At 46.7% G+C, this 26,878-nt stretch overlaps 1 protein-coding gene across 3 annotated transcripts in view; it reads right to left on the bottom strand.

Moving 5' to 3' along the window:
• Positions 1-550: 550 nt before the first annotated feature.
• The window catches only part of LOC308192691 (uncharacterized protein), a 60,064-nt gene continuing 33,736 nt past the window's right edge, over positions 551-26,878 (bottom strand). For 2 of the 3 annotated variants that reach the window (XR_013949013.1, XR_013949014.1), the window contains 6 exons: positions 26,638-26,791; positions 17,391-17,514; positions 17,176-17,295; positions 10,960-14,885; positions 5,520-9,106; positions 551-4,300 (listed from right to left, as the gene is read on the bottom strand). The gene's annotated coding sequence lies outside the window, so the exon portion shown is untranslated. Of the gene's footprint in view, positions 4,301-5,519; positions 9,107-10,959; positions 14,886-17,175; positions 17,296-17,390; positions 17,515-26,418; positions 26,542-26,637; positions 26,792-26,878 lie in introns of those variants that run through there. The other variant, XM_080586578.1, reaches the window with a different exon arrangement.

The following is a 26,878-nucleotide window of genomic DNA, read 5'->3' on the forward strand; positions in this document are numbered from 1 at the left end:
AGACAAAGTGCAGCTGATGGACACCAAGTGCAGTCTTCCCAAAGCAGCCAACAATGCATCTGCTGCCAGGTAACACTTCAGGCAGGAGACAACAGTGTACTCAGTGGGTTTCCGTGTCCTCTCTGTGCTAATGTGCAGGCAACAATATGCACAGTACGGCTCAATTTCAGTGGTAAATCCTGCAGTGAGGATGTGGTGCAGCTCTCCTCCTTGTCCTGACACCTGATCTGGCAGTGATGAGCCATGGGCCTGTGGTGGTTTTACTCAGCTGGGCGGCCGAGCTCCACCACAACTGCTCTCTCACTCCCCCTCCTCAATGGGAAAGAGGGAGAAAATATGATGAAAAGAGCTCAAGGGTTGAGATAAGGACAGGGAGATCACTCAACAATTATCATCATGGGCAAAACAGACTCAGCATAGTGAGATTAATGTAATTTATTACCTATTACTAACAAGCTAGAGCAGTGAGAAACTAAAAAAGCAAATTAGAAACACCTTCCCCCCCCCCCCCCCATCCACCTTCTTTTATGTTCTCCCCCTGTGCGGCTCAGAGGAACTGGGAATGGGGGCTGCACTCAGTCCCTGACGCTTCATCTCTGCAGCTCCTTCACAGTCACACTGTGCCCCTGCTCCCCGTGGGGTCCCTCCCACGGGATGCCGTCCTTCCCGAACTGATCCTGCGTGGGCTTTCCAGAGGCAGCAGCTCTTCAAGAACTGCTCCCACACGGCTCCGTACCACGGGGTCCATCCCTCAGGAGCAAACTGCTCCAGCACGGGTCCCCCACGGGCGGCAGCTCCCCCCAGACCCCCTGCTCCTGCGTGGGCTCCTCTCCACGGGCTGCAGCTCCGGCCCGGGGCCTGCTCCTGTGGGGGCTCTCCGTGGGCCGCAGCCTCCTCCAGGCCACATCCACCTGCTCCACCGGGGGCTCCTCCACGGGGGGGCTGCAGCGTGGAGATCTGCTCCGTGTGGGACCCGTGGGCTGCAGGGGGACAGCCTGCTCCACCAGGGGCCTCTCCACAGGCCGCAGGGGAACTGCTGCTGCCTGCCTGGAGCACCTCCTGCCCTCCTGCTGCACTCACCTTGGGGGCTGCAGGGCTGTTCCTCATTTTTCTCTCTCCCAGCTGCTGTTACACAGCAGTTTTTTTTCCCTTTTCTTAAATCTGCTCTCACAGAGATGCAAACACCAATTATTGGCTCAGCTCTGGGCAGCAGCAGGCCCCTTTGGAGCTGTTTGAAACTGGCCCTTATCTAACATGGGGCGGGTTCTGGACTCTTCCCACAGAGGACACCCCTGCAGCCCCCTGCTACCAAAACCTTGCCACATAAATCCAATCCAGGGCTTCGGCAAGCTGATGCCGTGTTTGTCACCATGTCACCACCTGTGGCTCAGAGCCGGCCTAGGCAGCACCAAGGGCAAGGCCAGTGCGGCCTTGCTGCACTCAGAGGCCTGATCACACAGCGCTCTATGCACTGCAGGAAGCTGCTGCCACAAGTCAGTGCTACAGAGGCCTGGGGAACAGCTTCATGCTGACAGGTACCCAGGTTTAACTCTGGCTGTGTAGTAGGATTAGCACACAGGCATAGAACTCCCCCTCCCCCCTTTTTTTTTCTAGCACTCATCAGACAGCTTCAGTCAAAACCAGCGCCACCACCCTCACACAGTCTCACTTTGTACCACCTCCTGCGGTGACTAAATACAAAAGGTTAACAAAAACAAATTGCTTCTTGCCTCTCTCCAGTCCATCCGCCCCACAAAGGACAGAGGAAGAGCCCTCTGGCCTCAGAGTAGAAGTCTGGGGGTAGGTTTGGGCCACCAAAAAAAAAAATCATCCTTTCGTGAGTCTGAAATGGGAGCTATCAGTCACACAAAGGCTCTACTTCTGTTTCTCTTTTCCCCCATTTGGCTCATTTCTAACACCAGTGTGTTCTTGACATCAGCCCGTTTGGAAGGGTAGATAACTGCACTTAGCCGCAGGCAACCAGGGGCCTCCACCAGGAGCCAGCAGCCTTAAGCTGGGTCACCAACCACCTATAAACTGGAGTAGGCCACTGCAGGGATGGCATTAATTGCAGCAAATACATCTTTAACCCTGTTCTTCTAGGTGTAGAACACAGAGTGACCCTCTTAGGATATTTTAGGGACATTTCCTCCATGTGGACCAACTACAAACCTCTGTTTCCCTGGCTGCAATGCTGGTGCTGTGTGAAACACAGCCCAGCAGATGGAGAAGCTTTTAAAGAGGATCTGACAGGCAGGAAAGCAGGACAAACTTAAATAAAACAAACAAAAAACAATTATTTTCTTTCAGGAAACAAGACTAAAAGAATGTCTATTTTTCTAACATTTCTATTAAACACTACCATACTGATGAGAACAAAGGCCATCCTGCCCTGCCCTGAATGCTGGGGCTCAGGGAAAGAGCTATTAAGTTGGGTATTTTTTTGTGTTTTGTTTTTTTTAACTTCAAAGGATATGGGTAGACCAAAAAGTTTTTCTCGTGTTGATTCCTACTGTATGTAGAAAGTCCTATAACTAAATTATCAACAAATTAGCCCAACACCTTCTGAGCAGCATATGGGCATTTTTCTTGCAAATTGCATCATTAGCTAATCTGCCCTCAAAATTAAAGGACTTCATAATCAGCGATCTTTTCTCCAGCTCTGCAGAACAGATCTCTTGCCCTCTTTGTGCCACTACTTTGTCTACAGAGAGGATAATTTTCCTTTGTTTCTCTCAGAAAACAGGAGGTTAACTTTGGGAAAACTATACATTTTTCTGATGGAAGGTAACACATCTGAACAAAATATTTGTGACCATTAAACGGGTTAAACTTGAAGACCTACATGCATTTTTTTTTTCTTCATACAAAGGACAATGAATCCTCAGCTCCATTTCCTTTTATAAGTTTATTAATATGTTTTGGAAGTGCATTGAGCGTGATGGGAGTTGTCATTCCAATATTGCTCAGTAGTGCCAAGCTAACACCGGTAAATTAAAACCTCTTTTATGAGTACAGGGGAGGGATCTGCCAGTGAGTTATCTCCCATCCACTTTGTAGGACAGATTGCAGATAGAAAAAGGCAGCCTGCCAGGAAGGACAGCTCTTGCTCTTTCAAACCACAGGCGACCTGTCACCAATGTTTCTTTTTCTCCATTTGCTCTAAATTTTGTACTAGCTTCTTGGCCTTGATAGGAGACTCTGAGGCCCTGATTGGGATTGATGTTGGTCAGAAAATTGGGGACTCGAGGAATATTCAATCAAAATGACACAATCACTGAAAAGCCCAAATAACTCGACTGTTGGCATTTGGCCCTGAGAAATGTGTATGAATACGGGGATTTGCAGCAAATAATTTGCCTCAGGTCTGTGTAGGCCACCTGAAGCATCCTGGCTTCTTCCCTCATGGAGCACCAGGGCTGGGACGGGTGTCTACCTTGGAGGGGCTGATGCCACTGCAACATCAACTACTTTTGGCAGCCTGTGCTGTGCTGCTCCCAAAGCAGTGACACGTTTCCATCCATCGCCGCTCAAAAGTTAAAAGCTTGTCATAACATGTCAGGTGGTGAGGCTGCACCACGCGTCTGATGAGACAACTTCCAGTCCACTGCAGACAGACTGCTCTGGATGCTGAAGAGATGGAGAGTCGGCATCTGAACCACTGAAAAAGGCTTCATCTGCTTATGGCGGAATCTCTCCCCCTCTGATTGCCAAGGGTGACAGCTGGAAATTTGGAGAAATCTTTATATTTTTTTTAAATGTAACCATTTCTCCTGTTGGAAACTTAAGACATTTCTGTAAGCTTCAAAGTTGAGCAAACAGAACAACAACAACAACAATCTGACAAATGCTAGCAATAGGCCATAACATGGAGGCTATGGCATATCCCACACCCAAAATAATGTGTCCTCAAAACCAGACGCTTGAATATTCGTGAAAGGTTGAGGCTGGCATCAAATTATTAGTTCGCCCTGGTTACAAAGAATAATGTTATTTTCAAATTCTAGCCCCTGGGGGCTCTCACAGGATGGCCAGTTACATAAAGGTGAGGAACACAGCTGGTTATGAACATTTCAGAAAAAGATAAAGGAAGTCCCAAGAGAACTGAAGCTGATGCACCCTTAGCTATAGCGCCTTTGCTGATATTTTCCCCTTCACAGCCTTTCCAGGACAGTGCTCAGGTCCTGAGGGAGATGTTGGTGCCCACTAAACCTGAGAAGAAGGGGAGCCCTGCCCAAGGCTCTCTTCTGTATGATGCTTTGCCTGTGATCTGGGGTGACACAGTGCTTTCAGTTGTTCTCTGAAAAACAAACAAACCAACACAACAAGCCAAGAGGTAAATTAAGAAAATACTGTAGTATTAAATGCACTGCAGATCAAGAATTGCTTCAATAGCACAGCCCAAACGTGTCCTCACTAGATTATCCCAATTTCATATCCTTTAGGCAACTTGTCTACATACCAGCACTGGCAAGGAAAAATCCTGTCAGATGCATTTTTTTCTGTCTTTATCCTCTGAGTGTCCAACTCTTTTCTTGCTAAATCTCTACAGTCTGGAGCTCAAATTACCATTTCTGACCAGTGCAGAAACAAATGATGAAATATTCATGCTTTGTTCGTACTTTTCATCTTACAGAAGCAACAGCCAAGCACTAAATTTGCATGATCTAACCAAAGACGACATTTCAAGAGAAAAGTACTTTATACAGTGATATTCGCAAACTTTTATATATCGAGGTAAAAACAGCAAGTTTCTGCCCTTGCTTGTGCAGAGTCACACATTGTTTAAAGAGCATCCCACTAAATTTTCAGAAGATGTGTAAATGTATCATCTGGGCCACAGGAAATAAAGCAGGGTTAAAACACTGAACAAAACTGCACTGAAGTTAACAAGCCTAAGGTTCATAAACCCTGCGATAGAAGCTTGCAGAAATCTTTCAAGGCTCATCCAATAAAGCCCTGTGGCACTTTGTTCTTCCCCCCAAATCTCCATCTGTCTGAGCCAGCATCAGCAGGAAATTTTGCATGGAAGCTTGCCAGATAAAATAGCTACTTCAGCTGGCTTTCAACTACCATTAGTTTTAGAGTGTTCTTCGAGGAATATGTTAAAATCTCTGCAATTTTTAATCTATGTCCTACCCAAGTTAGAGATGGGTCATATCTTGTCTCAATGTACTTAGTACATCTTACAAAAAAGATCATTCATGTATGCTTTAATTTTACATATGCAGTTATTTTCCATCTGCATACTGCCCTGTTCACCTCCGGCTACACTGAAAGCTGAAAACGCACCTGCTTCCTGGGGATGTTCAAAAGTTAATTTAAGTCAATTTAATTAAATACATTTCACTCCCCTCAGAATTGCCCCAAACGTTCCAAATACAGCTGCCTTACAAGTGGACTTGGCCCTTTACCCTCGGCATAGGTTAGACTTCAATACCTATGTTGACTCGCTGACACAAAGGGGAGTTTGCCACAAGGAGCTGGTGTGACAATTGACTTCCAGCAGCTATTCATACCTTATTTTGCAAATAACTTCTTTGAGATGTATTTCTTCCCCCAGGACAGCGCAGATGACATAACGTGCCATTGAATGCTTCCAAAAGAAGTTCACTGAAATTTGGCACCTTGTAGATTTGTTTTTGTGAGGACAGAGAAATTATTAGTAGTGATATCATAACATTTTTTTGCAAGCTCTTCTTTCCTTGAAAAGGCAGAGTTAAACACAGTCTCCCTGTGAGCAGCATCTTAGGGAGACTATGTTCCCTTGAGACACAGCATCTCTCTGCTTCTGCTGGGAGCCCAGCAGTAGCTCTTCCAGCTTGGCCTCCACCATCTTGGTTGCACCCAGTACCCCAGCTCCCAGAACATACACCACTCTTTAGCAGGCTAAGATGCTCTGAAATTAAACACTATTTACCAGATATTCTTGGGATCAAACCCCATTTTGCTTGTCATTAATGACCTTCAGAACAACAAGACCTCTTTAAGCAAGATCTGGCTGTGTGGGCCAAGGTGCATTTTTGTTGTTTCAAGGAGATTTTGGCAGGTTCCTCTGGAGTGTCGCAGTAGTTCAGGTGAATTTACAAGGACTATGCCCGATTCCTGAAGCAGAAAACCTGGGGAGCCCTGGACCTTCTTGGAGGAGCTGTTGGCCAAGTTACTCTTCCACAGGCTGTCCCCTCTCTGCCGCCGTATTCACAGCCTGCCCAGGGGACGCGGTGGCTGGGTCACGGTAACAGCTGAGCAGGTCCTGGCTCCCCAAGGCCATGCCCTTGCTGCCCTTGGTAGGACAGGTAGCCGTCACGTAGGGCTGCATATAAATGATTGATTTTTCACTCCTTTTTAAAACTCACTTAAGCGTTTTGTCTTGATGAGGACACACAGCATTACAGGGACTTTGCAGAGAAATGCAAGAAAACAAGGTCTGTCATTTCCAGGGTTTAGCAAACTCGAAAGCATCTCCTTAAATTTGTAGAACAATCATCTTCACAGCAATGAATTTTAATTGATGTTCTTTATCTATTAATACAGGGGAAATATTTCTTTTTATATTTTTCCTAGTTGGGATATGTCATTTTTGATCTACATTTTCATAATTATTGGACTATCATTTCAAACAAAAAGTGCCAAGCAGGGTATTTATGCAAAGCGGTTCTGCCTCAGGCGTTAATGAAGCACGATACTACGCAGCAGGCACAGTTGTGTTGGGTGTAATGATACAAATTGGATGTAAGTAATACAATTATTCGTGGTGTAACACAAGCGCTGCACAAATAGTGTTCCTGACAGTAAATACTGTTGTTAGGATAGGAAGGTGCTGCTAACGCCACTAAGCATTACAATCAATTCTCGATAACATCATATGAACCAAGCTAATAAATTGGGAATTATATGCCTCCTGCACATTCCTGCCTATGTGAGACAGGACTTGCTTGCTAATAGAGCAACAAATAATCCCGCTGGAAAATCAGTCAAGGAAGCTGCAAGTTAACAAACCAAAGAAATCCCCAAACGCAGCACTTTCCATGGAGGAGAACAACTTCTACAAATGCAAGGAGGACACGGAGGGTATGTAAAAAAAAAAAACACTTTCTGCAAAAACAGCTGTGAAGCTGAGCCTCTGTCTCAGCCCCAAGACTGAGAGCAAGCAACAAACCCCCCAAACCCAAGAGGCAGCACCCTGCTGAATGCTCAGCAGTGTGAAAGGCAGAGCAGCTATCACGTGCAATGCAGGGGCACTTGGTTTGCTGCTCACCGTACGTCTGTGCCCACTGAAACGTCCTGCAGGAGGGAAGGGCAGGCTGCCTCTGCTGCACTGGAAAGCAGACCTCCACCCCCCTAACATGAGATGGTTCAGCAGGTCTGGAAAAGACTGTGAAACGTGAGTCACCAGGCTGGAAAAACAGAGCGCAAATTATTTGGAGAAGTTGCTCAAGCTTCCAAATAAGCTGCTGGCGCTCTCTGCAAAGGGAGTGTTAGCAGCATTCCTGTGATAGACTCAGAGGAGAGATGAAGGCTAATGTAAGCCTCGCCATTTGCTACAGGAGAAATTGGAGAAATCACTCAAACGAGGCAGGGATTAAACTGGGACTGAGCTCAAGGAAATTTAGATTACAATGATGGAGAGGAGGAGAAGATTAAAACTCAGGGCTGAGTGAGTAATGCACAACAAATGTATTCAAATGAATCTCCTCCATCGAGGCACTTCCAGAGCTCCCATCACCTTGCAATCTTTAATGCACTTGCTCTGCTGGAAGGAAGGCAGTGCTGCTATTTCTCTCTCTGGTTTGGGGAATGGAAACACAGGGAGGTTAAGTATCTTGCTCAAGGTGACCCAAAAAGTCTGCTCCAGAACAGAAGAATGAAGCCAAAACTGTCAGGTCTCAGCACAGACAGGGGACCATCACTCCTCCTGTGAACAGCGTGTAACTTTGGGGGAGGCACTCACTCCTTGGGCTTGTCCTCCAGCTTGTAGTCAAGGACTGCAGATCCCTGGCCTGGGACACACTGCCAAAAATCCCATAGCCAGTGCCAGCAGCTTCCCCAAGCTCTTCTCTGCTCAGCCATTCACTTCTGCGGAAGGCAGCAGGAGTTTCTTTGGGAGCACCAAGAGGAGCAGAGCAAGGGTGACGCATTCGGGCTGGCGTGTTTACCACTCCTTTAGTGACCACAGGGGTAGAGCCACCCACACTACTGAGGGTGCTGAGCCTGTGCTGTGGGAGGGGAAGAGACCTGGGGCACCTGCCTGATGACTGGATTTGCAATTACGTTGCCTCCATTTGGATCCCACACGGATGTGTGGATCTCACCACTGCAGAACTGGATCCTCATCTGTCAGGGTCTCTGGTTGAAATAAGCTGCTGGAGAGTCTCTTCCGTGTGCCTTCTGAGCTTGAGCAGGCAACAATTTGTGATCTAGCTGCTGGGGCTATTTGGTTTTAATGTACGTGAATTTGCCCAGACCTGCTGGAAGTTCACTGCATGCTCAGCATCTGCCCCCAGCCCTGTGGCCTCACTGAGTGCAGTGCCAGTGCCTATTTTTTATTTTTTTCTGTTTAACAAAGAGAGATTTGGCTGGACTTGGGTGCTTTTGCAGACCTTGCCATGTCTGCAGGGTGCACATGAATGTGGGGAGCCTCCAGCAGAGCAGCCCATGCTGCAGACTGTGGGCATGCCTCACACCCAGCCCAGGCTGGGGAATAGTCTGCATGACCAAAGCAATGCCCATGGCGTGAAAATCTTGGCTCTGCATGCAGACCTGGTATTAGTGCTGTCTCCAAGACTGGGAGCAATTTTTACCCGCATCTATATTTTGCCTAGGCTTTCATTACACCTTTCCAGCTGCCAAAGTACATTTTCTGTTGGCACCTCATTTGCAAGAGGTCTTTCTTTCTTTTTTCTCTGTCCTTCACACAGCCCATTTGCTGCTCTCTCTGTTCCCAGAGATGACACCTCCCAGTTGTTTTCTCTAGGCTGCACCAGCTTAGCTGCAAGGCAGCTCGCTTTCACACCTGCCACGAAAATCTCCACCGAACATTTCCACAAAACTTCAGTGACCGCTCTTGAGTCCCACCAACTTCTGCAGGGCAGCTGCAGCGCTGAACCTGGCCAGCAAAAAAATAAAAAATAAATAAAAAAAAATATGGGAACCGATCCCAAATTCTGTTACAGCCCGGAGAACTATTTCAGCAAGTGGTGGATGAGGTCTCATCCCTTCATAAATGGAGCTGCCTGGTGGCTTGCTCACCTGCATCCCCAGCCCCGACCTGGTGCTGTAGCATCCCTCCCTCCCTCCCTCCATTGCCTTGGGTTCCCCATCAGGGAGCTGTGTCCCACCGCAGCCAGCGTGTGTGTCCAAGTGAATGTGTTGGTAAATAATTTATGTGGGCATGATTTACATGCTTAATTAGCTTTGCTTTTAATTGCAGCATTCACAAGGCAGAATATTTTACCACAAAGTGCTGTGCCTGGAGCCTGTTTGATTAACTACAGAAAGAAAAGCATTTAGTAGCATAAAACTGAACCACCACAAAGTCAATACATATTAAAGGATTTGAAGGGCTTTTTTTTTTTTTTTTTTCAGCTAAACACATTTTATGAACAGCAGGGAAGACAAAATTCTGAATTCAGCGCTAGATACCTTTTTTTTTTCCTTGCTGCTCTGCTGCAAACCAATCTCGGGGTCTTGCAATCTGTTTTTTTTTTTTTTTTTTTTTTTTTCTTTCCCCACTGGAGGATAAATAAGTGATGTAAAGCCTGGACATCATCTCAGTCTATCTTATTTCCCTTGCATCAAGCTTTGGGAAAGGGCAGCCAACATCCAACATTTAACCCCTTTGGCCGTGACCCTGGCCACACGTTAGCACGTGATCCCTGCAGTCCTGGGGGCTGGTTCTGCGCAGGGAAATTAAGGTAAATCCTGTGCTGTTTGTATTAGCTGCCTCGAAGATATATTGCATCACAAAATTAACAAAGCCTGCGCGGTATTTTAGGAAGAAACCCGGAGTAACCGCATGTACGAGCACCATCTATTGGCTGCACTATTGCTTACAGGGTGCAAAATGCATGCCATTTCTCCACGGCATGGCACAAGCGACAGTCCTGGCCTCCAGGAGCTCGTTTGGGACAAGCAGCCAGGCAGGGGCCAGTGGGGATCGCCAGCGGGGAGCCCCGGGTCACCCAGGCTCTGAAGGGAAGTTTGGTGGCTCTCTACCTGGGGCTGTGGTCCTGATGCCCTCTGGAGCAGCCTGCCTGCTGCTACAATTAAGGATGCTCCATTACCCTCTTTTCCTACAGGGATAATCTATTTTGGCCTCGGCAGCCCGAGATAATTAACTCCAAACAAGGTTTTGGGAGCATTCGGGGTGTTTGGCCACTGCTCCTGCTCTATCGTTTTAAGAACAAAGAGCTACAAATCCACAGCAATTTAGAGTCTGACTTTCCAATTAAGGATTTGATGTGTTTTTATGCCTTTGAAGTGACAATATTTGTCAGGCCGTTTGTTCAGTGCATTGTCTGCATGTGCAGTTACACAGGAATTGGTTTAATTAAGGTTAATTGGTGCATAATTAGAGCTGCTGCCAACACAAAAGAATGGCTGCAGACCAGGGAGAGAGTCGATTTCTATCCAGCTCCAAAGGACAAATAGCATCTAGTGGAGATTACAGCTGAGTGCTCAAAACCTAAACTGCTTCATATATTAGCACTGCTTTTTGTAAAACAACATGTCTAGCTGCTTGGCAGTGCTCTCCCCAAGGCACACAGTCCTGTCCCAGTAAACGAAGCGTTTTTAAGGGTCGAAGGTGTCTGCGCTACTAAATCGTTGCAGTTGGATACTGCCCTTTGCCAGTGCAGGGGAACTGCACGGGATGGGATGTAGAGAAGCAAAATGGAAGCAAAAAGGGAGGAAAAGGGGTCTCTCAAGAAGCAGCTGTGACTTCTGGCACAGTAAACTCACCTGTAACTGCTGGTGTGGCACGATCCTGGAGGGAGGCTGCAGCCCCAGCTGTGAGGCGATGCCACCAGCGCTTGCAGGACAGCCCCGGCGCGGTTCTGGTGTCGGTGCCTGGTCTCTGCGAGTGTTGAGCAGGATGATCACCACAGAGCATCTCCCGTTGCTGATAACCCAAGAAGACCAAAGAGTTTCCACAAGGAAGAGTCTCCAACCCCACCCCGTAAAAACACCACCAGCCTTCCCATTCCCACTGCACGCAAACTCCTCGCTATGACCACGGTGAAAGGAGAAGCAGCAATCCTGGCAGGAATCAGCATCACCAGCCCCTTCGCTGTCCCCACACATGTTCCCAAAAACAGCAAGGTGGTCAGCAGGGCGATATTGGAGAGAAACCCCCAGATCCTGGCACAGATCCCCCATGGGCCACCCTGCCAGCAGCAGCTCTCGAGACGTGCAGCTGCGTCGGGTGCTACTAGAAGCAACTCAGGCTCTCGGTACTATTTTTGAGGAAAGCCAGTTTGGCTAAAAGGTTAGAAATGTCAGAACAACTTGCAAAGCCCTCGTCGCTGAAGTTCCTCGCCAGGCAGGATTTCTTTCTTGCCCTCATTGGGAAGTCTGCCTCTTCTCCATCTCAGCCACACTGGCGCTGGTCGAGCCAGCCTGGCACAGCCCCAGGGAGGTCCACCACAGCTTTGAAGAAGAAATACATAATTCTGTAAGTTCAGCCCTGCAGGTTGGAGCCTGCTGGCCTAAACCTCTCCCCACTTTGTTCCTGGCGCTGCCAGCGAGGGCACGGTGAGGGCACAAAACCAGGTGTTGCATATTCACAGTTACATACTCACTTAGGCCAAGCCATGACCACAGAGCACCTGCAGCTCCCTGCTGCCTACAATGCGGTCCTGTTCTCCTTAATTTAGCTGTATGGGAATTAGACGACCAGTCCAGCATCCCTCTGTGGACCCTGGGAGAGACCAGGGTCACCCAAAGCCAATTTCTTCTTCCGGAGGTGACCACCTCATCCCCTGCACAAAACTACTCATCATTCTTCCACCTGAACCCCCTCACATATATCAAGTCCAAGAAAAAACTAAAGGCAAAGCCATTTTCAGAGCAGCCCAAAGGAGCTGTCAGCACTAAATCTTAAAGAATAACAAATTATGAATTAAAAAAGAGTGAGGAGGGAGGGGAAAGGATTGCACGTCTATGAGAGCCTCACATGATACAGGTGCTTTCAGGTTGCTAAGCTGCAGGGAACAATTCAGGAACAGCTTCCAAGGGGCACAGCGATGAAATCAGTGTTACAGGAATCAAAGGGCTCGGTACATGCATGAACAGGAAAAGCTGCTTCGCTATAGGTAACAGTGAAAATGTAAATAAGTAAATATTCCTTCCCCGTTGCACAAACACAGAAGCGCAGCTTCTGACGACACAGAGGATTTGGGATTTCCACAGCACTGATGTCAGAAACTACTTAATGCCTTGGCAAGTGAAGGATGAGCTGGTCTCTCTAGCTAGAACTGGAGAATTTCAGGAAGGGCAATTTCCCAGAGCTGGGGAAAAGCTCTATGTTAAGACAGAAAAGGTGAAATTAGCTGCTTCTGAAGAGTTTCCTATGCAGGAGCCAGCTGACCACGTGGCATAAATCAGCACAGCTCCGCTGATGAACAGGCTGGTGCCAGGCAGAGTCTGAACCCAAAAGGAACAAAAGTCCCTTCCAGCCAGAACTTGGGGCGACAAAAAGCTTTCCGCTTCTTTCAAAGACAACACGGCTCACATGATGTGGGATCCTAATGGCAAGGTTGCCGGCCTTTTCTCTATTATTATGATTAATTTCAGGATCCAATGGACAACACAGCTGTGTAGATCACCAGTGGATGCTGAACGGGCACACAGAGAGGCATCAACATTGCCAGAAGAAAATAGCACTGACCTGTCATATGAAGAGCTTCTTGTCTGCAGATCTCGAGGAGGGGGAATGTGGCATGAGGATAGTCTTGACCGGCAGACACGATGTGCTCTGGGAAGCTGGAGGTGGCATGGAGGGGCCTGGCAGCTCCCCAAGGGGATGGAAAGCTTTTGCTCACTCTCAGGTCAAAAATTTAAGATGAGGTTTCCCTCCAGCCCTCAAGGCCAGCCTGCCTCTGCAATGACCCTAGTGGTTCTTCAATGCAGTCACAGATTATCATCATTGATGGGAATCTGCTGCCTCTAAATTCAAGAGGGCTGTCACGCAGGAGTAAGACATGCGTGTGGACTGCCCCTTGTCCCCTTGCTTCACATCTGCTGGATGGCTTCTCCCCTTCCCAGCACAGCTGCTGAATGGAGCATCAAAATCACGCTGCGTTCAGTGAGCTAGTGGGTATCCGGTGTTTCCCTCTCTGTGTTGCACTTGCATTAGACGTGTTTTTTCAAATGATGTTTTGCACTGATTCATTTTCTGGGTGAGCAGTGCTATTTGACGTACTCTGCTGACTGAACTTCATGTCAAGCGCGTTTTTTAGCAAAGATTTTTGTTCGCACACTGAGGTACACAACTGAACAAGTAATCCCTGGCTGACTGCAGAGTCTGTTGATGCAGTGTCCTCTTTAAATGTTGCTGGCTTATTGGTCATCCTGCTTATTGATTGCAGTCAGTAATATACTCCTGGAGAATTTCTAAATATAACTCCACAGAAGACTGCGCAGCTCTAATCATCTTCTTACACAGCCTTGCACCAAGCTCTAATAACATCCTGAATATCTTCTCCAGAATAAGTCAGACGAGCCTGATTTGAGGTACAGAAATGGCTCATTATACATTTATTATTTGCTGGTCACAGTAGCCTCGATGAGCTATCGGTCCAGGCGGTTACACAAGTGATTCTGCCCATTAGGTGCTGTTACTCCGTTAACAAAATGAAGTTTGTTTTCTCATTAATAAGTGTGTTAAAAACAGAATGCAGAGTATATGAAAAGGTTATTATGTCTTTCATAATGAAATGCATGTTAGGCCATAACTCAGACACCAGCTAAAAATCACAAGCCTATTAAAAAGAAATTGTGCTTCAGCCCATTCAGTCGAGGCAGTGTATGTGGGAGATGGCAAGCAAGAAGGGAGCAGGAAAAAAATAAATTGGAAGGGGACTATTTAGACACAGCCACGTAGATTGGCACTGCCACTTGCCAAACAGAAGAAAATACTTTAAGTAGAAGGGCCAAAATACAAAACCAGAAAAAATTAGACAACCAATTTCCACCAAGACCCATGACTATAAGTGTAGTAATAATTCTTTCTAACATAGAAGATTTCAGTATTTGAGAGCAATGGTCCCAGAGTACTGCCAGGTGTGGTGCTGTAGCACTGCCCTGGCTCACGGTGCTTTCACAGCCTTGCTTTGCCCTCTTTGGCTTTTCCAAGGTGGGGCTGAACCTCAGGGCAAAAGGCATTTCCACTCACGTCCTAATGATGTCCTCTGCCACCTGCAGCAGATGCAAGTCTGAGCGATGCTCTCAGCCTGTATAACTCCTCTGGAAGTGTCCAGACCAAGCCAGGACCAACTCCGCCGATGGCTGATGCAAAAAGAGGCAGCCATCCCCTTTACATCTCAGAGGATGGGGTTGTTTTCAAGACATGGCAGACGGCAGGTTGTTTTTTTTTTTTATCTTACCACGAAGGAGAAGTAAGCGTGATGCAGCAATTTTCACTGGATTGCACTATAACACACACAGCCAGGGCTTTCTCCTGCACACCTGGATTTCTTGTTTGGGGATGCTGCTTGTTGCTTGGTTACGGGATGCTGCCACAGTTGAAAAGCGCTGCTTGCAGTGCTGAGGAGAAGGAATTGCTTCTTGGGGAGAGGATTATCAGGGACGTTGCTGGTACAAAGCAGGCAATGATGTGGGAATGATGGAGTGACATCAAGGGAAGACAGTACTGGTATTTCTCTGTTCTAGATTTGATTAAAACAAACAAAAAATCATCTTGAACCCTGTGAATGTCACCCTAACAACAACAAAGAAAAAAAAAGCAATAAACAGCAACCCCAAACCCACCCAGAAGCTGAATGTATTTGTGGTTCTCCAGCAGGGGCCATGTCAAAGTCCCTGTCCCTGGCCATAATAGTCCATTACCATTAATGTTGCCACACCAGCTTTGTACCTGCAAGCAAATTTACTCTGTGAAATTTGCACTTGTCTCCATATTAATGAAGTAATTGTTTTCTGGATTTATTTTTATTGCTAATTACTTTAGCAGCTTTATGCGCTCCTGGCTTGCTTCAGTAAGCATTTAAGGAGATGCCTTTTAATGGAACATTATGTAATACGGAGAATTAAACAAACAACTCCGAGTAATGAGAGAGGTTTTACCTTCAGTTCTGAACCAAGTTACATCAGGTGGCTAGAGGAAATCTCACTTTAGTGGAAAGAAAAGGAGGTCTGTTACCACATGGACAGTGCCACCCCCTGCCAGAAGCACCCAGGTCACGCACCACGCTTGGGACACCTGAGGTACACCACAAGCAGGGGCTGGGGAAAGCCGTGACAGGCAGCCAGGTGCAGGGGCAATGTGTGTGCACACCCCTGTGGCTAGGAAGTGGGTCTGTGTTTGAAAACCTCTGCTCAAACACAAGTTCCATCCCCTGTCTGCTCTCACCTGAAGACCAGGCTGCTCCTCCCTGCATTTCTCGGTACAGACAAAATGGACAACTACAGAGACTGAACTTCTTCAGGCTTCCATTGAAGCCAAACCCAGTAATGCCATTGCAGTCCCTGTCTTGCCAATGCTCTATAGGTAGCAAATGCACATGCCCAGATCTACTCAATAGTCGCTTTGTTTCCCCAGCTCACACAGCATCTTTATTTAACTCGTCCAAGGATGTGCAAAAATACATTTGCATAAAGCTCAAGCTGTACAAGACTCTCCGTTCTCACACACCACCAAAAACTTGGTTTTTTTTTTCCATATTTATTCCCTTGGCTATATACTGGCTGAGTCACATACCGACGAGCATCCAACCTATATTTGTTACCGTGCATCTGTGCGGACAGAAAAGCGCAACCGCAGCCCTTTTTGCACACACGGCTCTGCTTTCACGAGCTGGTTCAAAAGAGGCCGAGGTCCTTAACACACAGAAACCTACAGAGGAAATGGCCACACGCCTCCACCTTTGGATCTGGAGCTGCAGCCTGGCCACCCAAATTGCCAAGGTGTGAAGGTCTCCAGGCCATGAACCTTTTGTTCCCTCCGTCCCAAGCCTCAGCCCCCATTTAACTGCCTGGTGCCAGAACTGACTTCAGCTTTGCTCTGGCTCTTAGGGGCATGCCTTCACACATCATTTAACCTCTGCCTGGCCGTGTCTCCCCAGGGGAGGAGAACATCACTCTCAGCCACAGGCAGGATGGGACAGATACCAGGTCTATGCATACGGAGAGGTACAGCTAATTGACTTCTGGGCACAGATGCCCTTCTCTATGCAGATAGCCAGATGCACGAGAGCCTTTTGATTGAGCTTAAACCACAAGGGGATGTGCTGCTGGGTAACATCTCTGCCTCTGAATATCATCAGGCATTTTACATACAAGACAGCACCAAGCAGAGCCCAGGTGATGCCAACAAACGGGCTCCGACTGCCTTCAGCACAGCTGGGACAAGCCTGCAGTGACCCCAAGGGGAAGATGATTGACTGAAATACCATATACCACTGACTGACTGGTGACTGCAGGGGAGAGTCAGTGACAGGTTTTATTAGTGCTTAATTAAGACAGATAGAAGGCTACTTCCCTTGGTTAATTTGCTCCCCTGAACTTGCTCGCACTCTCTATTTCAAAGTGAGCGAGACTTAGAAAGGCAAAGCCAGTGTGTCGAGCATCACAGTCAGCTTCGCTCGCCCAGAGAAGTTAGCATAATCCTTGCTGAGCCTGGAGACTGCCTCTCCAAGGGATTCTGTCCTTACAGAAGATAAGGCAGCTGATGCATTGCCAGAGCACACTTATTAGAGAGAATAAAGTTGAGAGGAGCAGCTCTGCCTGGCCAGCTGCCCAAACCACTCCCGAGCAGGCAGGTCATACAGGCAGGCTTCAGCTGAACAGCACCAGGACTTATGCTGCTGCTCATGGCTGCTTTGCCCTCTTATTTCTGGGAGGGCGCAGGGAAGGCGGCTGTTTTCTGTGCCTATGTTGCAATGCAAAGCGAGACAGGACATCTCTTAATGCTCAAGGTCAGCAAAAAGGCCTCCTCACCTCCAAAATTGTGCATCCTTCTTGCCATTGCCCACAGAAATTCCTGTGCATCTGGTGCTTTTATGATGGGACACTGCTTGCTGTTGTAGAGTGGCTCAGTTTCTATTTCTGTTACAATATCTGAGAATTGGAGAAAAAAAAAATGGAAAAAAGTGCAATAGCCTTGAGATGGCTAACATCTTGCCAGCATTGGCTGGGTGACTCGAGGGGCTGACCTTTACAATTCTGGGATTTTCTCCTTGTGCTCTGGCTGCCCAGAAGCTGTCTGGCACCAGCTCCGGCTTAGAGCAGAGCGTGGACTGGTGGAGCTCCAAGCCTGGCAGAAACCTCCCGGCAATGCTGTAATGAATTTTACAGAACCAACAGTGTAGATTTCCATATATCATCCATACGTGCAATTTAAAAGACAAAAGATAAAGCAGAGACATCTGAGGGGAAGCTCAGTCAGTGGCAGGGAGCGTGCACGCACCCGCAGCACAGGCAGCATCATTTCCACCACCAAGGCCACCCCAGAACAAAGGCAGTCACGCAGGGAGGCGAGCCCTCCTTCCAGAAACATCAGGCAGCACTGGATATCAAGTCCTAAGAAAACACTGCCTTCCCATGCTCCACATGCAGCGAACGAAGCAGGGGGAGGATTGTTTGCCACAGCTTCTTTCCAAGCATTATGTAAGAAAGGAACAACAATAAAGATGTCTGAAGAGGGAACATTTGTTCCCACGCTGCAAACAACATCCAAACTCGCAAGGCCAGGTGTGGCCACACCATCTGATGAGTCAGCCACTGGTCACATTAGGAATGTACTTCACACCTTCCCTGAGAGAAATTATATTTTTTTCCTCTTATAAGGAAAACAAACAAATGGAAACACAACTGAAAAATAAAACAGAAACTACTGCTGAATCTGAAGATACTGCTAGCCCCAGTATGTTTTCCTAGTCCCTCACCTGGCACCTGACTTGCCTGTGTGAATGAAACACTATGTGGATGTGTCAGGGGAAAGGGAGCTGTTTATTGGGGTGATTATACCCGGGCAGCGCACCTGCATCAATGCCAGCTCTGTTCTCGTTACTGCCAGCTCGCTAGGTGGGTGTCAAGAAGTTTAAACAAAGTCAAGACACCAGGTCGGTTCCGGTGTCTGACGAAGATGCCTATGTGCTATAGCTGATGTGCTGTACATCTGGGGAGATGTATATAAATATATATATATCTCCTTCAGAGCAGTCTGGTAGGAACATGACTGGTGAAGACCAGAGGATCAGCAAGCAGTGCAACTTCTTGTACTCCTCCTCACCCTAGAGCACTTTTTTTTTTCTGATGGAAATCTTTTCTTAGGCAAGTAAGTGGACTTTCAGTCATTTCCCATGACCGCAGATCCGGATTCTCCCCGGTAAATCAAGTACCTCCACCATGACTTACCGCCTGCTTGAACACAAACACTGTGTGTGTCCCTCAGTGGGGCTGACCATCCCAAGACAGCCTTTGTCTCATGGACCAGAACACCAGCTCATCAGCCCAGACACTGCTGATGACAAATTGCTGAGGGGCAATCTTCTCAATAGTCTTTCGCTGATAATATCCCATGCTTTCCTCTTAAATCTGCAGAGCATTTTGTAGGCAGAAGTTAGATTTCAAAACACCCCTCATGCAATCAAGTATTATTAACTCGGCTTCCAAAGCCCTGCTTGCTGTCAGCTTAGCAATTTTCCCACAACATTTTTCCACATATCTGATCACAACAGTTATGCCTTATTAGAGAGTCTCTAAACATCCATTGCAAAAACAGCTACAACACTGAGAAAATGCACTTGATTCCCTTACTTTCTTCGAGGAGAGCGTGTCATCCATTACCATGTTACAGGTAAAAGCTTTCTCTAACACGGCTGTTGTGCAGTTTGAAGACAGAGGTTTTATTTTCATTCCAGATCAGCAATCTCATGAGAGATTTCCATAGTGCAACTGAGGATTATACTAAAGTAGAGGTAGAAAGAAACATTTCTGCTATTTGAACGGAGGTATGTTTTACTCATGCATTTAGGGTTGAAAAAACAATGCTCAGTTGTAGAGAGCTCTCATTTTCCAACAGGTTTTGCATCCTGTTAAAACAGCTCAAAGACTTCGATGTGAATTTCCGACTGGTGCCTGTCCACTCCAAAAGGCTTTTTGTGTAAAAGTGTACAAACAATTATTCTATTTCAATCTTTTTGCCCTGCCCTGCTCCAAAACGTCCCGTTCATGCTGTACCATTGGGCAGCAGCAGTTTCCCCCTCCATCCTAACAGCAGGAACGGTGTTATATTCCTTTCCCACACCCAATGTCTGCCTCGCACAGCCAGGCAGGGTCTGCATGGTACCTAACAGCAGGACACCTTGTTCCTCTTTTCCCTCAGGCATTATAATACTTAGCCCGATTAACATTTTTTGCATGATTAGCACGCTATAAAAGGAGGACGGTTGCTATCGTAGCCTGCATGTGGGTACAAATAAATCCGTCTATTTAGTAGATCCAAACACAGCCACAGGAAAACAAACCCTATTCAGAGAATCTTCTTTCTTTTTCTCTACCTGTTTACTGAGAGGTGCTCAAATGCAACAGAACAGGAATACTGATCCTTTTGCCTCCCTCCTACACTTTCAGTTATTGTTCTCCTACAGTTGCCTAATTAACAGCTTCTGGTTATGCATTTAAAAAACAACAGGCGCTGCTGTTAATTATGGATATTACATTGCCAGGATAAAATAAGAATCTTAAAAAAAAGAGAGTTCTGTTAAAAATCAGCTTTACTTGCTTTAGTCACCTCAGCACTGTGCAAGCATGGTAGTTTATATCCAAAAGTGCTGGATTTTGTCAACACCCTTGAAAGGAATTAGACTGAAAATACTTTGCAAGTTCACATAATGGCATTCAGCCTTCGAGTCTGAAGTAGTGGTCAAAAAATAAAAGGAAAATACAGCTGCAGCTCAGCAACACCATTGTACAAGCCAAGCTCTTCAGCTGGGGAGCTGCAGTTCAGGACTCAAGTGTGCGTAACTTTACAACCATGCACAGTCACCGTATGGCAGTTCTGAGGGATACCTCAAGCCCAGATACTGGCTCCAGGGACAACAGACCTGGAAAGAGCTCCAGAGGCTGACCCTTCAGCAAGTGCCCCTGTGGGATCACGCACCAGTTGGCTCAGCACCCCTCCTGCACGTGTCCCCACTTTGGACACTGTGGATGTGCTCTAGGGACACCTCTGCAGCTGGTGGGACAGAAGCCAGGCAGATGTGTCCCTCACTGCTTTGAGGATCACTCACGGAGAGCAGAGCTGAGATGGCCAAAGCGGGCACTTGGGTGGTGCAAATGGCTCAGCCCTTAGACCCACAGTTCAACGCTTGCCCCAAATTTCACACAATGCTCTCCCTTAGCCACTTGGCCAAGCCAGCTGCTCACAGCTGTGTAAAAACCAGTGGCGCAGCACAAGTCTGCTCTCAAGTTCCTCAAGCCAGGGAGCACTGCTCCCAGTTTTCTTCCCTGCCATCAGCAAATACCATTTTATAAAAATAACAATCCACCCCTAAGTCAGAAGAATAACATCTCCTTGAATCACCGTAATTAAAATGTAAATATCCATACATTGCAGCTCCACTGTGTACATCACATGAGTAGCCCTCGCTGGTGTTACCTGGTGAATACCACGCAAACACGCCAGGATTTGGAAAAACAATGTCAGTCATATTTGAAGTTGCCAAATATTTCTTTCTATCTCTTCATAATACCAGTGTGCACAACAGCCACAAGCAGGTAACTATTATTTTGCGATGGTGTGAAGTTTACTGCTTACTCGTGTGGAATGAAACAGCAGTTGCTGCGTTCATTTCCTCCGTACAGCACATTTAAATCAGAATTTTATAGGTTCTGCACCATTATGTCCTCCCAGGGCTGGCAACATCTGGAACCCCCAAAAAATGTCGAATCAGCATTACATTGCCCCAGACCCCCAGCTGGCTGATGGTATCAACACTCCTCAGAGGGTCTTTAAGATGGGGAGCTTTGCAACTATAAATAGTCCCAAGGAGTGATTCCCCTCCAAATCCACAGTCCGGGACGCACAATTCACCTCTAAGCAACGTATAAAAAACTCCTGTAATTTATTTATCCATCTTAAGTTGGACTTCAAATTACATATTCTGTTTTGGAGGGAGGGGAGCTAAACTAAAGCAGAGTTAATTGCGTTTAAAAGTACATTTCACTTGAACTGAAGTGGAATTTTTCATTTGAAAGTGCTGAAATTAAACGCGCTGCCAGGTTTTGTTCTTTCCCCAAGCAAAGCAAACGTGCACAAATCCACCGGAAAGATTCGGTGATTCAGTTGCCCTGAAATTACAGTTCTGAAGCAGGACAAGACGAGGCCCCAGCTCCAGGTGCCTCCCTGTCAGTAAGGCAGCGGTGACAGCAGGCAGAGCAGCACGTGCCCGGGGTTCACTCGGCACCACCTCAGAGCACGCGGGCCAGACGGTGACTGCTGGATTGCATCCTCATGGTCCTCCCACCAGCACTCCCAGAGCACTACAGCCACTGCCCCACTTCCAACCTGAGCCAAAAGGTTGGCCAGAGCCCAAGTCTGTTTCTCTGGTAACCAGAGACATCTGAACCCGTGGTTCCCATGCTCAGCTGATTACACGGCTGCTCGCTCCTGGGAGGCGATTTGCTGCTGGCTGGTGTCATTACAGCTAGTTAGGAGATTTGTCTATCCCAACACGGGTCTTCAGGGCTCCAGACGTTAGTAGTTTGGGATCATTTGCTATGAATAGTTGTGGTTTGGAGCCCTACACACTGTCGTCATTTGGGTTATGACTTTTGTCAGCACGCAGCCATTACTCAGCTCTGATGAAACGATGTAAGAAAAAGATCATCTCCATAAAGCTGATAAGAAATCAGAGCCTTTCATGTTCAAAGACAACTGACATCTTGCTCCGGGCATGGATAAATAGGCTGACGGTGCAACATAAAGTTATGTGCCTTAACCAAACTCTCTTTATAGGGAGAAATACAATTCACAAAGAAGAATACATAGCAGATTGCTCCAAGGAACCATAAAACTAGATGGTTGGCAAACACTTATCTGAACAGCTTTTCCTCACACTGTTTCCATTACTCTCTCTGGTTAGACAAGAAATACCACAAGACAACACGTTCTCTGGGAAAGCCTGAAGGACCGAACCCATATGTCAGTAGCAATCATACAGATATGGGGCTGGCTGCCATTCTGTGAATGTGGACACTTTTCCAAAGTTGTTGGTTTGGTTGGTGTTTAACTTCTTGAAATATGGGGGGGGTGGGTGGGAAGATGGTAACTCACTTATTCCATTAATGAGGCAACCATAGCAAAAGCTGAGATACTGTTACTTAAGATGTTAAATTTTGAAATTAAAATTCATGCAAATTGTGTTAATTGTTAAAGAAAAACAAAAAGCATATTTTTTCACTGAAATTCATTGCCACTTCTTAATGCTATTTCTGTCTGGCAGAGGGAGAAGCAGCACAGGAAAGCAGAGCTGCGCTCACACCATTATTGTTCATTTTTTTGTTCTCACATGTATAAGGCAGAATATAACCCGATGCACTCGAACCTTAGCAAAGATCTGATTAAGGGAATATATCACGTCCTTCCCTTTTCTTCGCATGTTGCGTTTTGAAACCCAAATGATGGATTATAAATTCACGCCAGGGTTACTGAACTATTCCCAAGTGCCTAGGAAGATTGGGTGAATACATTTTACGCCTCCTCCAACAGCATGTTCTCTAACTAACAGCTACCGCTGATAGTTGTCACCAACATCGCGAGCAATGGACTCAAGTTCACCTCCACAGGTCGGAGCAAGCTGCCTCGCATCCTTCCCGTGCTGCTCTGGGGACAGCAGGGCCCAGTGCCTCTAGGTGCAGTTCCTCCTTCTGCTACTTGCGACTCTGAATTTTTTGTCAAGCGTTCACACCTCATTTGTTATTGAGCAAAGTAGGTTGAAAAATTTAGACTAGGAAATAGTCTTTTCAGTGGGTTCAGGGATTTTTCAAAAGCACTGTTTGTGGGTTTTCCTCCCCACACTTTTTCCTTTTCTGCTCCTATTCTTACGTGGAAGAAAGTGGCCGAGAGGTGGTGGGAAGGGTGAGAGTAAGAGGCTCGAAGGTGAGAGTAAGAGGCTCGAAGCCTACTCCTCCCGTGATTTACAGCTAGACATTTTTAGTAAGACTGAAAACAAACAAAAGTTAAATATAACTCCTTCTGGAACAAACATACATTTCCAAAAGTTTGGCTGGCAAAACCCAGCAAGTCATTTCTCACCTAAAATCTTCAAATCCCTAACTTTCATTCCCATTTGAGAACTGCTGTAGAAATTAAAGGTTGCTGATATATGAGATATGGGTCTTTTTTTTTTTTTTGACATTGGTTGTTGTTGTTACAGAGTATAAAGTGCAGAAGACCTGGGACTGAGACTTCCTTTTCCCCCCTTAATAACTGTATTATGTTGTCATTCAGCCTCACAGCAGGGATGCAAAACTCTCCTTTGAATTACTGGCATGTCAGTAGCTCAGTTACCACATGCTGCTTTCCGAAGGAAAAACACCCTCCAAAACCCATCAAAGTGTACGTTTCCTTTGATGTGGACAACATTTCCAGACCTTATTTCAGTGACAGATTAAGTCATTTGAGCAATGAACTCTGGCACGAGTATTAATACCTCGGTTCTTGTTTTCTATATGCTTGCTCACTTTCTTCACCGCTCATGTTGTCAACATTATCAAAACGCCTTGATGCATTAGAAAGCATCTTAGCCACCCAGTACTGCTTCTTCTGACCTCCTCCCTAATGAGTTCCTTTCAAAATGTGTTATGAGAGAAGCGTGGCCAGGTTTTGCTCTGACTGGGAAGCAGCCTGGGGAGGGGACAGCTGGGAGATGGGGAGTCACAGGGCAACACGTGCCCAGAGTGCATTCACCCATCACCAGACCGAAGACACGCCTGTAAGTCACAGTCATTTAAAATAAGCTCTTGAAAAAATTAAATCCCCGCCTTTCGGTGTCCTGGGGAGAGCTGTACCTCCCACAGCAAAATAGCAGCATGCTGTCTTTGCCAAGGAAAAGCAAGCAGGATGTCTCTCCCGAGCAGACTGCACAGAAACCTGTCCATCTTTCCAAACATTGCGATGACACCAGGATGCACACAGACTGCAAGAATGGCTTCACTGTTTCTTGTATCATTCATTCTCTAGGGAGTTGTTTTTTAAAATATTTTGCTTTTGAAGCATCTACATAGCTTAGATGCAGACAAGCTGCTGACCACAAGAGCATATGCACACGTTTTGCCTGCTAACCACTCGCTCTGCGCTTGTCCCAGATTCACAAGGTTTGCAGCTCCAGAGATCAGCGTGGGGTGAGCGGTTCAAACAAATCCCCAGTTTCCAAGCTGAATTCAAGCAAACTGCTAAGATTCACCTTCCATATCAAAAGCATACATAATTATGAAGATGAAAGCATGCACGACCCAGGTGTACTCAGAAGGCTGGCAAACTTTACTTTGAGATGATTCCACTTTGCTTAGATCTGCTTACGAGTTACTTGTTTGAGGGCTTTTTTTTTTTTCTTTTAAATGAACATTAAAGAGTAGCAACTGGATGCAGTTGCTCTTGCAAACATTCATGTATCAGCATTTCCTGAAGAACTATGTAGAGTGCTATTACTGCCACTCAGTACTACAATTTAGAAAATAAGGGATGTGCCATTCAAAAAAGTAAAATCACCTTGGCCACCCACCATGTAACACCATTCATCTACTAAAATTAGTGGTAGCTTCTTCCTATGGAAGTTTTTTTATTATTATTATTATTTTTAAACAGGAGACAAAAGTACTTGGAAACATTTCCCCATGAAACTTGCTTTGAAGCCCCAGACCTGAGTTTTGAGTTTGTTGCAAACCTCAGACTACACTGGGGTCCAAACTGCCATCTCAGATGGTGCTGCAAATACTTCTTGCAGCCTGATGCTGAGCACAAATCCTGTTTCACAAGACCTGGTACAGCCTCATCTCCTTTAACTACAGGACAGCCTTCCCTCCTATAAAAGGTGCCTGAGCAGAGGAGAAACAGACCCAGAGGAACCCAAAGGGATGGGAATAACCTTGATGCAGCCACTGAGAGGTTTTCTGGACACATTGCTTCACTACTTCGCTTCTCCTAATGGCAAAGCAAGTTGAGCAAGCCCACGCCTGAGCTCCTTCTGCAAAGCACTGCATTAGAGCCCTAACTTCAAGGTTATGGGCACAGAAAGCAACTCCGCTGGACTTTCTGTGTGCTCCAAGCTATAAAGTAAATATTTTGCTAACATGAGACTCAAGTAGTTCTCCTTACATCAAATATATATTTCTTCTGAAGAAAGTAGTTTGTAAAACACTCTGGCTGCAAGGGAAAAGACAGATACGCAAGTCCACATCCCCCTTCCTGCTGCCCTGGTCCACTCTGCCTCTTACTAGGCTTGGTCGAGTCTTCTGCTCCCAGAGGGATTACTGTTCAGAAGGGAAATGGCACAACAGGTTCAGCCTAATTTAGTGCTCCTTGGGTTTTACCATTTGTTTACCATGCAAGCATCACCGATAAACATTTTAATTATGGTTGTTACCGCATTACATGTGGGGTGCAACATCCCTCGGAGTAAGGGCACCCTAAATGCATCTGCAGGTCTTGGAGAGAGCTACCTAAGCCCCTCACTGGGAAAGGGGCACAAGCCAGAGAACACAGCGCTAGGCCCAGAATTAAACGGTCTGATTCTATCATGCCCAGAGGAAAACATACCTCTGAGCACTGGGCTGCAACATATGGCAGACGCTGAGCTGTGACAGCAGCGAGGTGTCTGGGAGAAGAGACGTGACAAACCTGACATCCGTAAGCAGTGCTGAAGCCGTGCCGGAGTCGGACAGCAGATCCTGCATGCTTCAGCTGTTAAACAACCCGAGCTGCAGCATCCCCCTTCCCCTACAGCACCACCTAGCTCACCAGCAAGTCCCCCAGCAAAAGGAGAGGAGCGGTCTGTGCTAACAGCCCCATGAACGTGTTAGGAAGGAACAGGTTTCCTTTCCCCTCCCTGCATCTATAGGCTTGGGACCACACTGAACACCCAAAACAACAAAATAACATTTTTTATCTTTCATTTACTGGCCAAAGTACAGCCTGGCAAGGAGCAGAGCTGCAGGGAAAACACATTTCTGCAAAACCTCAAGAGCCAATGCTTGCAGCCCCATCTTGGAGGTACCAGCCTCAGCCATCTCCAAGCCCAGCAAGCCAGATGCCCAGCCAGCTGTGACCAGAGCTGCTGCAGAGCTTTCCCAGCAGGCTTCCTAATTAAAAAGAAAAAAAGAAAAGAAAGAAAAACAAAACAACAACAACAAAGGACCAATTCAGCAAAGGCAGGACATCACAGAGAAAATACTTACTGCATACAGAAAGCAGCGAGCACATGCGGGTGGTGCTGGCTCCAGTCTCACCATGCTGCTGAAGCCCTGTATGAGCTCAGGAGGCTGATGCTGTGATACAGCCTCCTTGGGTGATTTGGCAGCTGGGTTAATCTCTGTGCCTCGGTTTTCCCACCTGTGAAAAAGAGGTAAGATTGCTCCTGTAAGGGCTGCAAAGGAGCAAGTAGGAAGGAGAGAAGGCACCCAGCTGCAATAACAGAAA

Source organism: Anser brachyrhynchus (assembly GCF_964034855.1).
Source record: "Anser brachyrhynchus genome assembly, chromosome: 3".
Lineage (NCBI taxonomy): Eukaryota > Metazoa > Chordata > Aves > Anseriformes > Anatidae > Anser > Anser brachyrhynchus.